At 39.8% G+C, this 14,746-nt stretch overlaps 1 pseudogene; it reads left to right on the plus strand.

Moving 5' to 3' along the window:
• Positions 1-614: 614 nt before the first annotated feature.
• On the plus strand, positions 615-743 carry LOC145297256 (U2 spliceosomal RNA; annotated as a pseudogene).
• Positions 744-14,746: the final 14,003 nt, after the last annotated feature.

Below are 14,746 nucleotides of genomic sequence, written 5' to 3' on the forward strand. Positions count from 1 at the left end.
ACCAATTGTGACTATTCAGCTCCGCTAGTAGCCGGGGAGTTGGTCCGCATTTCCCTTCACTCCTCACATAAAAATCGGCTTTGTGCCTAATTTGCTCGGTGGGGGAGCAAATAAATACCGCTTTCTGGGCCTTTATTGCCAAGATCAAAGTGTAGTATCTGTCCGGCAGATACTGCAAGCAAAGACCATACGTGGGGGGCAATCCCACATATAAGACCAATATCTTGGTCAATGTAGGCCCAAACCTTCATACCAATTGTTGTCGAGCTCCCCTACTCCCCGGGGAGTTGGCCTCCATTTCCCCTACACTCCTCACATAAAAATCGGCTTTGTGCCTAATTTGCTCGGTGGGGGAGCAAATAAATACAACTTTTCTGTGCCTTTTGGCCAATATAAAAGTGTAGTATCTGTTCCGGCAGATACTGCAAGCAAAGACCATACATGAGGGCAACTCCACATATAAGACCTTGGTCAATGTAGGGGCAACCCTTCATACCAATTGTCATTATAAAGCTGCCCTACTCCCCGGGGAATTGGTCCCCATTTCCTCTTCACTCCTCACATTAAAAATCGGCCTTGTGCCTAATTTGCTCGGTGGGAGAGACAAATAAATTACCTTTTCTTGGCCTTTTGGCTAAGGTCAAAGTGTAGTATCTGTTCTGGCAGATACTGCAAGTGGAGAACATATGTGAGGACAACCCCACATATAATTAATACCTTGGTCAATGTAGGGGCAACCCTTCATACTAATTGTCACTATCCAGCTCCCCTACTCCCCGGGGAGTTCGTCCCCATTTCCCCTCCATTCCTCACATTAAAAATCGGCCTCCTGTCTAATTTTCTCGGTGGGGGAGCAAATAAATACCCTTTTCTTGTCCTTTTGGCCAACGTCAAAGTGTAGTATCTGGACCCCCTTTCCCTCCCCCCTCTCTCTCTCCACAATAAAAAAAAAGGCATTGTACCTAATTAGCTCAGTGGGGAAGCAAATAAATACCATACCAATTGTCACTATCCAGCTCCCCTACTCAGCGGGCAGTTTGTCCCCATTTCCACTTCACTCATTACATTAAAAATCGGCCTTGTGCCTTATTTTCTCAGTGGGGGAGCAAATAATTATCCTTTTCTTGGCCTTCGGGTCAAAATCAAAATGTAGTATCTGTTCCGGCAGATACTGCAAGCAAAGACCAAATAAATACCCTTTTATTGGCCTTTTGGCCAACAGCAAAGTGTAGTATCGGTTCTGGGAGATACTGCAAGGAAAGATCATATGTGGGGTCAACCCCACATATAAGACCTTTGTCAATGTAGGGGCAACCCTTCATACCAATTGTAACTATCAAGGTCCAATACTCCCCGGGGAAGCTGGTCCCCATTTCCTCTTCACTCCTCACATTAAAATTCGGCCTTGTGCCTAATTTGCTCAGTGAGGGAGCAAATAATTACCAACCCCACAATAGAGACCTTGGTACATGTAGGGGAAACCCTTCATACCAATTGTCACTATCCAGCTCTTTTACTCCACGGGGATTTGGTCCCCATTTCCTCTTCACTCCTTACATTAAAAATCGGCCTTGTGCCTTATTTGCTCAGTGAGGGAGCAAATAAATATTCTTTTCTTGGCCTTCGGGTTAAGATCAAAGTGTAGTATCTATCCCGGCAGATACTGCAAGCAAAAACCATATATGGGGGCGACCCACATATAAGATCTTGGTAAATGTAAGGGCAACCCTTCATACCAATTGTCACTATTCAGCTCCCCTACTCCCCGGGGGCGCTCGTCCCCATTTCCCCTTTACTACTCAATGTAGGGACAATCCTTCATACCAATTATCACTATCAAGCTCCGCTAATCCCCTAGAAGCCATGTTTAGTTTCAGAACAGTTTCCGGTGGTTCGTTGATCTAAACAAGTTTTGAGAGGTGACTGGTTTGCAGTAGACAGAACAGTTTCCGATGGTTCGTAGTAATTTCCGCAGAGCACAATATTCTTACCGTGTCAAGGCGGAAAAAAACATGCGACATGGCTACAGAAAAGGTTTAATATTTATGGAGCAATTCTGGTTTCTGATTGGTTGGTAGAAGAACGTGAGTTAATTCGATTCGTCAGTTCCTAGCAGCATCGTTTATAAATAGAATCCCCCGACTCTGTAGGATCATACCCCATTATGAATCAAAAATATTGCAACATCCCCCCTATTTTTTATAATGGGGAAGTCCCTTGTGGCTGTTCTGCTCAAAAATGAATATATATATATATATATATATATATATATATATATATATATATATATATATATATATATATATATATATATATTATATCTCATTATACATAACAAAAATTATAAATCTGTTGGATCTTAATATTTTAGCATGTAAAAAGACGCCATTTTCAATATTCAAAATGTCAAATCAGGTATATATATACATATATATATATATATATACATACATACACACACATGTATATATATATATATATATATATATATATATATATATATATATAGTTTTAAATAAAATGGTAGGCGGAAGTTTCTCGAGAGCTCTTTCGGCTATCATCTCTTCAGGAGCAAATCGATAGCAATATAAATAGTACTGTGACGAAAATAAAGAGTTCTATAGGGGAACTTATTTAATGTGCCAACGTACGGGGGCATTAATTAAATTTATTTACGTTTAAAAAAAAACGATTAAAAATGTTGGCACAACGAGGGAGAGAGAAAAAAAAAGCGGCAGAAAAAATTCAAAGTTCCCCAAAGAGAAACAATGCGTTAGATGTTTCCTTTTGCCGGCACAAAGAAGGTTGACGCACCGCGATAGAGACGGCCTTCAAAATCTTTAAATGGTTTTTGGAGTCCGCTCTATGTAGCACCTCGAACCAATCTATTTTATATCTATCGGCACAGCACGGGTTGTCAACCAAATGCTGGCCAATAGCAGAGTCTAAGGCTGCAGAAGGAGGGAGACCTCCGAACCCCGTTGCTATCGATTTGCTCCTGAAGAAATGATAGCCGAAAGAGCTCTCGAGAAACTTCCGCCTACCATTTTATTTAAAACTATATATAAATTCTGTACCTCTAAACATTTATTTAAATATATATATATATATATATATATATATATATATATATATATGTGTGTGTGTGTGTGTGTGTGTGTGTACAGAGAAGAGAAATAAATGAAATGGGAGGTATTTTAACCTTAAAAAGGGGTGGGTATGTGAAAAAGAAACCATTTCATAAATATTATTATGCAGTTTTGAAAAAAAAATAAAAGAAAAACGCACACATATAAATAAGTATACATAAAAATAAACATACATGCAATATGTACCCGTTTAAAGAGTTTTTTGTTTTGCTTTGTTTTTTTGTTGTTTTTTGTTAATTAAAACAATTAAAAAATAGGACATTTTTCAAAAATAAGAAAGAAAACTAATGTGAACTAAAAAAAATAAATGTCAATTGTAATTTCTGCGATCCTTAAAATAAGCATACAAAAAAGTATTTTGTCGAAAAGTAAAATTACAAAGAGGTTTTTAAAAAATTGACTTTTAAATTTTTTTTTTATTTCAGCAAAAATATTAGTTATGCATTAGTAGGTTAAAGTGTTAATACAAATAAAATTTATACAGTTTTACGGCTTGTCCAGGACTAATTTTCTTTTGATATATAGAAATGTATATGCATACAGGGCCGTGAAATAAAAAAAGAAAAAATTATTCAGTCAAATCCCCCAACAAATTTTGAGAAAAAACGCTGTAACTTTATTCTTGTTGCGGGTTTCGTGAATACATCAGCGATATTTTGTTCTGATGATATGTAATTCAAAATAATGGATTCTTTTTTCACCTTGTTTTTTATGAAATGGTATTTTATATCTATATGCTTAGATCTTTGGTTGATTATCGTGTTCTGTGCTAAGACTATACTGGCTTGATTAGCACAATTAATTACTACGGGCTTTTAGTAAAGTCTGGCTCTAAAATAGTCTTTAGGATATTTTTAAGGTAGAGTGCGTCCTGGGTCGTGTATCTGATCGAGATAAATTCTGCTTCACACGTAGAGAGAGATACAATCTGCTGCTTTTTAGATTTCCATGAAATAATGGGCCCATTTTCCGAGAGTCTGAAACGATATCTAAATATACTTTTTTGATCTTCGTCGTTTTCCCAATCTGAATCCGAAAACCCTTCTAATTGTAGGGGATTTCTTGATTTTCTGAATACTAAATTCTGCTCTTTAGTTCCTTTTAAATAACGCAGGACTTGTTTAGCTCTGTTTAAATCCTTCATCATCGGTCGTGATAATGTTAGATTATAAAGGACTGGCCCCTTTTCATGTAAGTAAGGAAATAGGGAATTAGTTAAATGCAAATATGAAATAGGATAGTCAAGGATTCGAATTTGCGAAGCTAGATTTGGAATTGAAAATTCCAATCATAAGTAAAAATAAATACAGAATGTTATTGAAATAAGGAATTGCAATTGTTTAGCTTACATATATGTATATGGAAATGGAATGTAATAATGAAATTTGTTTCTGTTAAGGAATTTAATCCGCAATTGAAATTGTAAACATATTTTGTAAAAATGTTATTTGAAAAATAGGTTACTGAACTCGGGGTCATGTCAAGTTTGGCAACGTGACGCATGTCATCCAACGTGATTTATGAGCACATGTTTAATCACGCGATGACGTGACGAGTTCTCAATATAGGAAAGAGTTAGTTAGAGGGAGTTAGATCAGTCAGATCAGAGAAGCAAAGAGGTTCAGACTGATTCTCCGTTAGAATCAAGACACCCTCTAGAAGTGAGAGGGTTTTAGAAATAACCATGTAAAGAAACTTTGAATTCCTCACGCGAAATCATGAACCGGTCATGAAATAAAGGACGTCATCATCTTTGTGTATCTGCATCTTCTGCGTTCATCATGACAACGAGAAAAGTAACGTGTTTATATTATATGCACAACTGTCAAAACGTAAATGTGAAACACATTCTCGGTCTATCTATCAAGATATTCATAAATCTCCTCTCATTGAATTGGTTCACTTGTAGTAACATGTACACTCTCTATTATATATACAGAACTGTCTCTCTCTTTATATATATACCTGTTTATGTCTCCAATATGCTATCTCTTACAACATGAACACGCTTAAGACTCTAATCTCGCACTAAGACTTTCTAATACAACCAGTATAAAATATATACGCCGTATTTGGTACTTCTAATAATAACACACTACGTAACAATAATTTTGTGACTGTATAGCATATATCGGGTCTGGTCGCAGTCATTAAATATACAAGACTGCCTATAATTTCGCGGTATTGTTTATCACTTATTATTTCAGATTGTAGCGTATATTTTTATTAATATCATTTTCGACCGGTGTAGAGCGTTTCTTGCACTCTCCCATTCCAAATTTTAATAGTATTTTGTCGATGTATCTCGATTGAGTCATCGTAACAAGTCCTTTGCTTTGAGTAAATTCTATCCCCAGAAACCAGGATATTTTGCCAAGATCGGTCACTTTGAATCTTTTACTTAATTTGTTCTTAAGATCGGTTAACATTATGCCACAATTTAATGCGATTAAAATATCATCGACCCACAAAACCAATATTAGTAGTTTATCGTCTTTGTGTTGGGTATATAAACAGGAGTCTACAGCGCATTGTCTGAATTTTTCTTTAACAATATAATCATGAAATACTGAATTCCAACACTGATCACTCTGCTTTAGACCATAAAATGACTTGTTAAGTCGCTACACGCTATTTTTATTTTTCATTATAAATCCCTCTGGAGGGGTAATGTAAATTTCACAGTCTATTGGGGCATTCAAATAAGCATTTTTTACGTCAATTTTATGGATGTTTAGATCATGCGATTTGCAGTAAAATTCTGATTGTCGTTAGGTTTGTGGTCGGGGAAAACGTAGAAAAATATTCTATACCGTAAATCTGAGAGTACCCTTTGGCAACAAATTTAGCTTTGCACTGTTCTACGCCTGATGCTGTAGTCGTTTTTGTAAAGACCCATCTTGTAAAAATAACATGTTTATCTTTTGGGAGAGGCACTACCGTATAGGTATCATTTTCGGTTAAGGAATCTATTTCTTTTTTCATGACAATTTTCCATTCATCACAATGTTCTGAATTAATTGCTTCGTTAAAGCTTTTTGGCGCATTTTCCATTGAATAGCAATAGTCGATTTGATAATCTTTTATATTGTCGACCACAAAAAAATCGGGTTGGCTTCTATTTCTTTGGGGATATCTTTCATCATCATCATCATCATCATCATCATCATCATCATCATCATCATCATCATCATCATCATCATGGATACTCTTGTCTCCGTCATGTTTATTGTCTTCGTTTGTTTTAATTATTTGAGGGAATATAATGTCATCTTCTTCATGTGACGGGGTTTTGTCTGTAAAATTAAACGTGTCTGTGAATTTCACACATCGGATTTTTATTTTATTTTTCTCTGGAAAAAATACTAAATTGGCTGGACTGTTTTTATCGTATCCAAGAAATATACCTCTGTCGGCTTTAATATTCAATTTACTCTTTTTATCTATATATGCGAAGCAAGTTGAACCAAATATATGCATTCTGCTTAAATTTGGTTTTTTATCACAGAAAGATTCATATGGATAGTGTTTTGTTAAAATCCTGTTTTGTATATAGGCTGCCGCCATAAGTGCGTACGTCCAAAGGTTTTGGGGGAGGTTTTATTCAATGAGTAGGCATCTTGCTATTTCAAAAAGTGTCCGCCGCGCTCTTTCAGTAGTCCCGTTTTGGTGTGGCGATCTAGGAGCTGATTTTCCATGCTTGATATGATGGTTTATTAGTAAAAGTTCAAAGTCTTTATTGGTGAATCCCATACCGTTGTCAGAGCGAATACACTTGACCTCACCGTAGGGAGCCATGTCGGCTAGATATTTTTTAGTTGCTAGCAGAGTATCAGATGTGTTCTTTAAAAAGTAAACCATTATTAAACCTGAATGGTCATCTACGAAATTCAACCCATATCTATAATGTTCTCTGGCCATCGGTTCCACGGGACCATTCAAGTCACAATGCACCATTGATAGGATTTTTTTGACCTTCTTGTCTTGTATCTTGCTTTGATATTTTGTCATTTTCCCTTGCGTACAGACGTCGCAGTTAAAGTTTTTTGATGTTTGTATTTTCATTCCATCAACTACAGTCGGCAACTTTTTGATATCAGGAATATTGCAGTGTCCAAGATTTTTTTGCCATGTCTGTAGATCATGGCAGGCGGTTTTTGAATGTACTACGCCATTTAAATAATATAGTCTTCCATTTTCTTTAATGTCGAATACAGTTCCATTCGAGTATACCAGTTTTGATTTATTAGGGCTAAAGTTTATATTTGCACCTTGTTTTGTGGCAGCTTGTACAGGAAATATATTTTGTTTAAATTTTGGGATTAGAAGAGCGTTTATTAGAATACAGAAACATGGTTCACCTTTATTGTTCTTTAGCGAGATTTTAGCATCGCCTCTTTTCAAAACGATATCATTTACTCGACTCCCGTCAGCTAGTTCTACAAAATGATTTTATGTCTTAAAGTTGGGATCAAAATTAATAAAATCAGATTCTTTTGTAACGTGTCCCCCACAATCGACAAGAAAATTATTATTGTTTGTTGAAGCATTAAACGTACACGAAAATAAAAATGTATGTTCGCTAACGGAGCTCTCCACATTTTTAGAGAGTCGCCATTTTGAGTCCTGGAAACACTTCTAATTAGGTCGTCCACAATTATAGCAAATAATTTTTGTACTTTTCTTATGAGGAAAATTGTTTTTGGCAAAGTTGCGGGTTTTATTCCTGGTATGGGCATAATTTAATTTTGGTGTTTTTATGTGTGTATTTTAAAATTTCATGATATTTGTGGATTCGTTTTTTTCTGTGATCATTTTTCAGTTTCTTCCTAACTTCTGAGTGCTACCTTAAATTGGCTTAAAGTCATGGGGTTTTCTTTCTGGGTTATCACGGTGGTAAATGGCTTGAACTCACTCGGTAATCCCTTAAGGACCATGGAAATTAACAGACTGTCACTTATAACTTCACCAGACATTTTTAAAGAATTTTCAGTCGTTTTGACTCTTAATAATATAATCAGTAATAGTTTCGACTTCCATTTGTTTTAGAGAGGTCAGTTCAGTGTATAAAGAAATAATTTTGGGTTTTCCTTTCGATAAATAATGCTCTCTCAATATGTTCAATGCTTTGCAGCCATCGTCTAGGGCGTCTCTCATTACCATTACTTCGGTCATCTAAACACTGTATTAATTCCGCAAAGACAGTTGCGTTCTTTTCAATGAAGTCGGGGTCGTTTCTGTTTTCAGGTTGTGTTTGAAGTACTTTGTGTAGATTTTTGATTCGTAGATATCCTAGTAATTTAACTTGCCACAATTTGAATTTTAGTTCGGATCCATCGAAATAAAGACGCACGCTGGGCGCATAACCTCTAGAAGGGTAAGCCATGTTTAGTTTCAGAAACGTTTCAGATGGTTCGTTGTTCTAAACAAGTCTTGAGCGGTGACTGGTCTGCAGTAGACAGAACAGTTTCCGATGGTTCTTTGTTACACACAAGTCCTGAGAGGTGACTGGTTTGTAGTAGACAGATGCTCCCTCCTTCTCCAACCCCTCTACCTTCGATATCCCAAAGACAAAAAGACCAAAGAGTCCCTCAGTTGAGCCAGAACCCAGTAAAAAAACTGCCTTATTTTACTGGTAAAAATGTCTGTAAAATAACATCAGAACAAGAGGCAATTCTGAAAAATAATAGAAAAAAAGAATATAAAACGCTATATGCATTCAAGACAGTAAAAAAAACTGGGGGTTTCTAATCCTGAAAACTTTAAAACAGCCAAATAGAGAAGAGGCAATAGGGTTATGGTGCATTCTGGAGGAAGCAAATTCTGCTTACGACATTTTTCCTCCAGATGCTTTATTTAATGACTCGGATTTAACTGAAATAAAAAAAATCTTTTGTTGGACGGGTCCCTATAAAGGTTCATCCTTCTTTATATAGGGCCCTTAAATTAACTTTTCCACTAGATATCGGCGGTCTGTCCCCAGGGGTCCATCATCACTGAGATGACCACTGGGTCTATGGGAAATGCTTTCGGTGTCTTGGCACCGTCTATGTTTGTTCAGGATTCCCAATCCTAACTGATTCAGGATGGCCTTAAGATTAGCTAGTATAAATGTCCGAGGGTTGAGGGACGCCTCTCGTAAACTTTGAGTTGCACGCGACCTTCAACTTCTCGGTGTGGATATTTGCTATTTACAGGAAACTCACTTTATTCCAAGTGATTATCAGGGTGTGCTCCTTAGAGACTTTCAGCTCTATTCAGCACATTATGATACACACGCAAGTGGGGGCGTTACCTGGCTAGTTAAGCGCACTCTTGATGCGTCGTGTGACCTTATTTATGCAGATCCGGAGGGAAGATTGCTCGTTCTGGATGTTACCGTAAAGGATGTGGAATTTCGTTTTATTGGGGTTTATGCATCCAATAACCTTACTGAGCTAGTTTCCTTTTTTCGGCGAATCGAACCCTTCATGAATTCGTCTCGTTGGTTAGTTTTAGCGGGAGATTGGAACGTGGTCCTGGATCCCGATTTAGATCGCGGGGTTAATACCACAAGGGTTACTAACCAGAACCGAGATGCTAAGGCGTTTTGAGACTTTGTCGACAAGTTTGATCTTGTCGACAAATATCGAAACGAAAAACCCGGGGATTTAGCATGGACTTGGACAGGTAGATGCGGCTCCGATCCGGTGCAACTTTCGAGTTACATCGATCGGTTCTTAGTTAGGAGAGTCGACCTTGGGCTTTTAGACTGTCCCAAGTTTTCAAAATATAGTTTATTCGGGCCATAGGCTTGTCCAGGTTCGAGTAAACTTAGATAGTGTTAAACCTAGGATGGCTAGTTACTGGAAGTTCAACACATCGTTGTTCGATATGAAAGACTTCCGGGAACAGCTTCAACTAACAATACAGAGGGAATTGACGGGGGCTATCATCGGGAGTAAGTGGTGGGGTAACTTTAAAAAAGTCATTAGATCCTTCGCTGCTGATTTTAGTACCCCAGCTCAACCTTAGTTTTAGAGCTAGAAGATAAATTAGGAGGGGTGGTGGAAGAGGGGGATAGTGCTAGTTATACTATAGTTAAGGCTGAACTGGACTCCTGGGATAACAGGGAGGACCAGGGATTACTAGTTAGGGCTAGATTAAAAAGAGCGTCACACGAGGCAACAAATATGGCCGCGTCATTGCGTGCGGAAGAGTTTTGACATTCTGCAGATCGACACATCGCCAGTGTCACATTGCTGGACGGACGAACCGTAACTTCGAATGACGGAATTTTGGAGGGTTTTCGAACTCATTTCAGGAACTTTTTACCAAGGAGCCCGGTCTGACTATTGAACAGTTTGACACCTATTTACGGAGGCGACCGAAGTGGCTAGGTGCGAAGGTAGCATAAAAGAGGAAGAAGTCATTGAGACCTTGAAACAGTTCGGGCTATACAGGACACCTGGGATTGAGGGTCTGCCCTATGAGGTTTATTTGAGGCTGTCGCCCATTTTTATTCCTTTGCTGACCGTACTTTTTAACTCCTGGTTTAGGAACGGGTGCATACCTCAGTACTTTTCCAGGGGGATCATTAAATTGTTACGCAAAGATAAAAATGAAGGGGATGGGATAGGTAATTTCCGGCCCTTAACGATGTTAAACACAGAGTTAAAGATTTTGACCAAGATCTTAGCAAATCGTCTGCAGATTTTTTTATACCGTCTAATAAGTCCCAAACAGACTTGTTCTGTTAAGGGCCGGACGATTCAAGATAATTTGCACACGATACGCTTGATCGTAGAAAAAGTCGACACAGAAGCCTCGTTGATCCATTTAGATCAGGTCAAAGCATTCGACAGAGTAGACCATCGTTACCTAGAGGCTGTTCTTCGCTCGGCTGGGTTTGGTCTCCAGTTTCGCTCTTGGATTTGCCTCTTGTGTGCCAACCCCGATGCTATGGTGGAAGTGAATGGGGTGAGGTCGAAACCCTTCATTTTAACAAGATCTATCCGTCAAGGTCGTCCGTTATCCCCAGTGTTGTATGTGCTGGCGCTTGAGCCATATTTCCGCCAGCTTTGGGTGAATCCGGTCCTTCGCATGATTACATTGCTAGGTGACTCTACCCCGGTAAAGTATACCGCCTAAGCCGACGACGTGACCGTGCTTGTAACGAGCAATGCTGAGATTGGAGTCGTCGACATAAAAACAAGTCAGTATTCCAAGGTCACAGGGGCCATAATTAACTACGTTAAGTCTATTGGCTTACGTATCGGTGCCTGGAGAGGTATGCTCCTTCAGGGACCCTTTGGTTGGACTGATGGGCCATGCAAGCTACTCGGCGTCTGGTTTGGCCCCAACCTCCAGCTGGAGAAAAATTGGTCGGAAGTATTGGAAGCGGTCAAGGTCGCATCTCATTTTTGGGCCTTGATAAATCTGTCTTTGAAGGGTGAGGCGGAGATATGCAATTCTCATATCTACCCCCTGATCCTATACCGTCTATCATTACTTCCACTCCCGGATGCCACACTAGTTGATCTGGTGCGTGCGTTCTTATGGCGCGGAAAGCAAGCCATGGTTACCCGGGAGGTCTGTTACCTGCATTCGTCTGAAGGCAGTCTGGGTATGCCTAGTGTGGAAATACGTAGACACACTCTTAGGCTGATAGACCTAGATCGAATGTGTACACCTAGTGAGGGAAATGATGTCTTCTGAATACAAGGAACTAAGGAAGCCTTTCAAGCTTTGGAGAGTGTGGATTCATCTGAGGGGGAGGCACCCGAAAGGAGTGCCCTTTCTATTGCGAGTGTAGGCAGGCCTTGAGATTCCTTCTACGGATGAAAGAAAGCCTCTCTGACACCCAGCTGTTGTCTCACAAAGCGCTATATCGGGCCTTGGTGGGGGGATCCGTTCGCGACAGAAAGATTGAGGAGTTCGGTTTTACGAAGGAGGAGTGCCGCTTAATATGGCCTTGGGCGCCTGAGTCGAGCTGCTTCGATAATTACGAGGCATCATTCACCTGGCTGGTAATTCGAAATGCCCTCTGGGTCGGCAAAAGACTCTACGCAGCGGGTTTTACGGAGACACCTAATTGTGTCCGATGTGCAGATTGGGAGGAAGACCTTGATCATGCTTTCTTCCACTGCGCCATCGTTCGACCGTTGTGTGAGTTAGTTGAAGGCTTCACGGTCCGCATGCTGAGTGGGCGGTTTTTTGTGCTGGATTCGGTTTCCTCGTGCTGCAACTGGGCACCGATCATGAAGAAAAGAAGAACGCTACGTTTTTCTGTGTTTGCTAGTAGTTATGAGAGGCGTGATTTGGACGACACGACAGAAGGAGGTTTACGGAGATTAGACCTTCACTGCTCCCCAGCTTGTTCTCATTTTCAAATATCGATTGAAAATGCGAATTAAGCCGGAGAAGGTGAAACTCGATCCGGCAAATTTCAACGACAGGTGGGTGAAAGTTTTGCGACTGTAGATTGAATGGAGCTAATCTTGAGTTCTTTTTTTTTAGTTTGCTTAGCTTTCAAGGATTTTGGGTGACCTGAACAAACATAGACACGCATCGGACCACCTAGAATAGGCTAGTTAGGCATTTTTGTTCGATTTTTAATTTAGCTAGAGTATGCACGTTATCATCGTCTCATTCCCCTTTTAGTTTGCCCCGGTCCCATCGCGCCCCGTTTCCCCCTTCCCCCCCCCGTTTTTTTGTTCGATAATCCCCACTCCCGGTTCTTTTAGATGACGGAAAGACTGTTTTGCCAGTGATGTAGGCCATTTTTGTGGTGTTTGAATAAAGTTAGTTTTTGTGGGACCTACATCTTTTCGACTGACAAAACTTTCTACCTGCCACAATTATTAGTGAGGGGGTTCTTTTTACTAAACCATTTTTTGCATTGTAAATTTCTTTCATTCGTTTTTATCCCCAAGCCCCCACATAATGTATATATATTTGTAATTTTCGGGTTTTAAGTAGGATGTCCACAGAGTGATTCTGGTATTTTGGTGAAAGAGTCTAGTTAAGTTAACGTTATGTTAGTTAGGTCAACATTAACCCCCACCTCCTTTTTCCGGCCTTGTGCCACATGTTTATCTTGTGGAATTTTATTTTGCAAATAAAATAAATATATACCCCATTATGATTCAAAAATATTGCAACAAAATGGTCCCCATTCCCCTTCACTCCTCACATTAAAAATCGGCCTTGTTCCTTATTTGCTCGGTGGGGGAGCAAATAAATACCCTTTCCTCGGCCTATTAACCTAGATCAAAGTGTAGCATCTGCTCCGGCAGATACTGTAAGCAAAGACCATATGTGGGGGCAACCCAACATATAAGACCTTGGTCAATGTAGGGGCAACCCCTCATACCAATTGTGACTATCCAGCTCCCCTACTCTCCGGCGAGATGACCCTATATCCCCTTCACTCCTCACATTAAAAATAGGCCTTGTGCCTAATTTCCTCGGTGAGGAGTGAAGGGGAAATGGGGACCCAACTCCCCGGAAAGTATGGGGAGATGCATAGTGACAGCTGGTATCAAGGGTAAACCCTACATTGACAAAGGTCTGGAAAACCTACATTGACCAAGGGAGCTGGAAAGTGATAACTGGTATGAAGAGTTGCCCCTACATTGACCAAGGTCATATATGTAGGGTTGGTATTAATTTTCTCCCCCACTGAGCAAATAAATACACACCCCATATATAAGACTTTGGTCAATGTAGGGGCAACCCTTCATAACAATTGTCATTATCCAGCTCCTCCCTTAATCCCCGAGGAGCTGTCCCCATTTCCTCTTCACTCCTCTCATTCAAAATTGGCCTTGTGCCTAATTTGCTCTGTGGGGAACAAATAAATACCCTTTTTCTTGGCCTTTTGCCCAAGATCAATGTGTAATATCTGTTCCAGCAGATACTGCCAGCAAAGACCATATGTTGGGGCATATAAGACCTTGGTCAATGTAGGGGCAACCCTTTATACCAATTGTCACCCTCCAGCTCCCCTACTCCCCAGGAGTGCTGATCCCCCATTTCCCCATAACTCCTCACATTAAAAATCGGCCATGTGCCTTATTTGGTCGGTAGGGGAGCAAATAAATCCGCTTTTCTTGGTCTTCGGGTCAAGATGAAAGTGTAGTGTCTGTTCCGGCAGATACTGCAAGCAAAGAGAATATAGTGGGGGCAATGTAGGGTTTACCCTTGTTCAATGTTGGTCCCCATTTCCCCTTCACACCTTACATTAAAAATCGCCCTTGTTTCTAATTTTTTCGGTGGGGGAGAAAATTAATACCAACACCACATATAAGACCTTGGTAAATATACGGGAAACCCTTCATACCAATTGTCACTATCCAGCTCTCCTACTCCCCGGGGATTTTGTCCCCATTTCCCCTTCACTCCTCACATTAAAAATCGGCCTTGTGCCTAATTTGCTCAGTGGGGGAGCAAATAAATACGGTTTTCTTGTCCTTTGGGTCAAGATCAATGTGTAGTATCTGTTCCGGCAGATACTGCAAGAAAAGTAACCCCACATATAAGACCTTAGTACATATAGGGGCAACCCTTCATAATAATTTTCACAATCCAGCTCCTCTTCTCCCCGGGGAGTTGGT

This window comes from Euprymna scolopes, chromosome 17, assembly GCF_053919585.1.
Source record: "Euprymna scolopes isolate OS-2025 chromosome 17, ASM5391958v1, whole genome shotgun sequence".
NCBI classification, from domain to species: Eukaryota; Metazoa; Mollusca; class Cephalopoda; order Sepiida; family Sepiolidae; genus Euprymna; species Euprymna scolopes.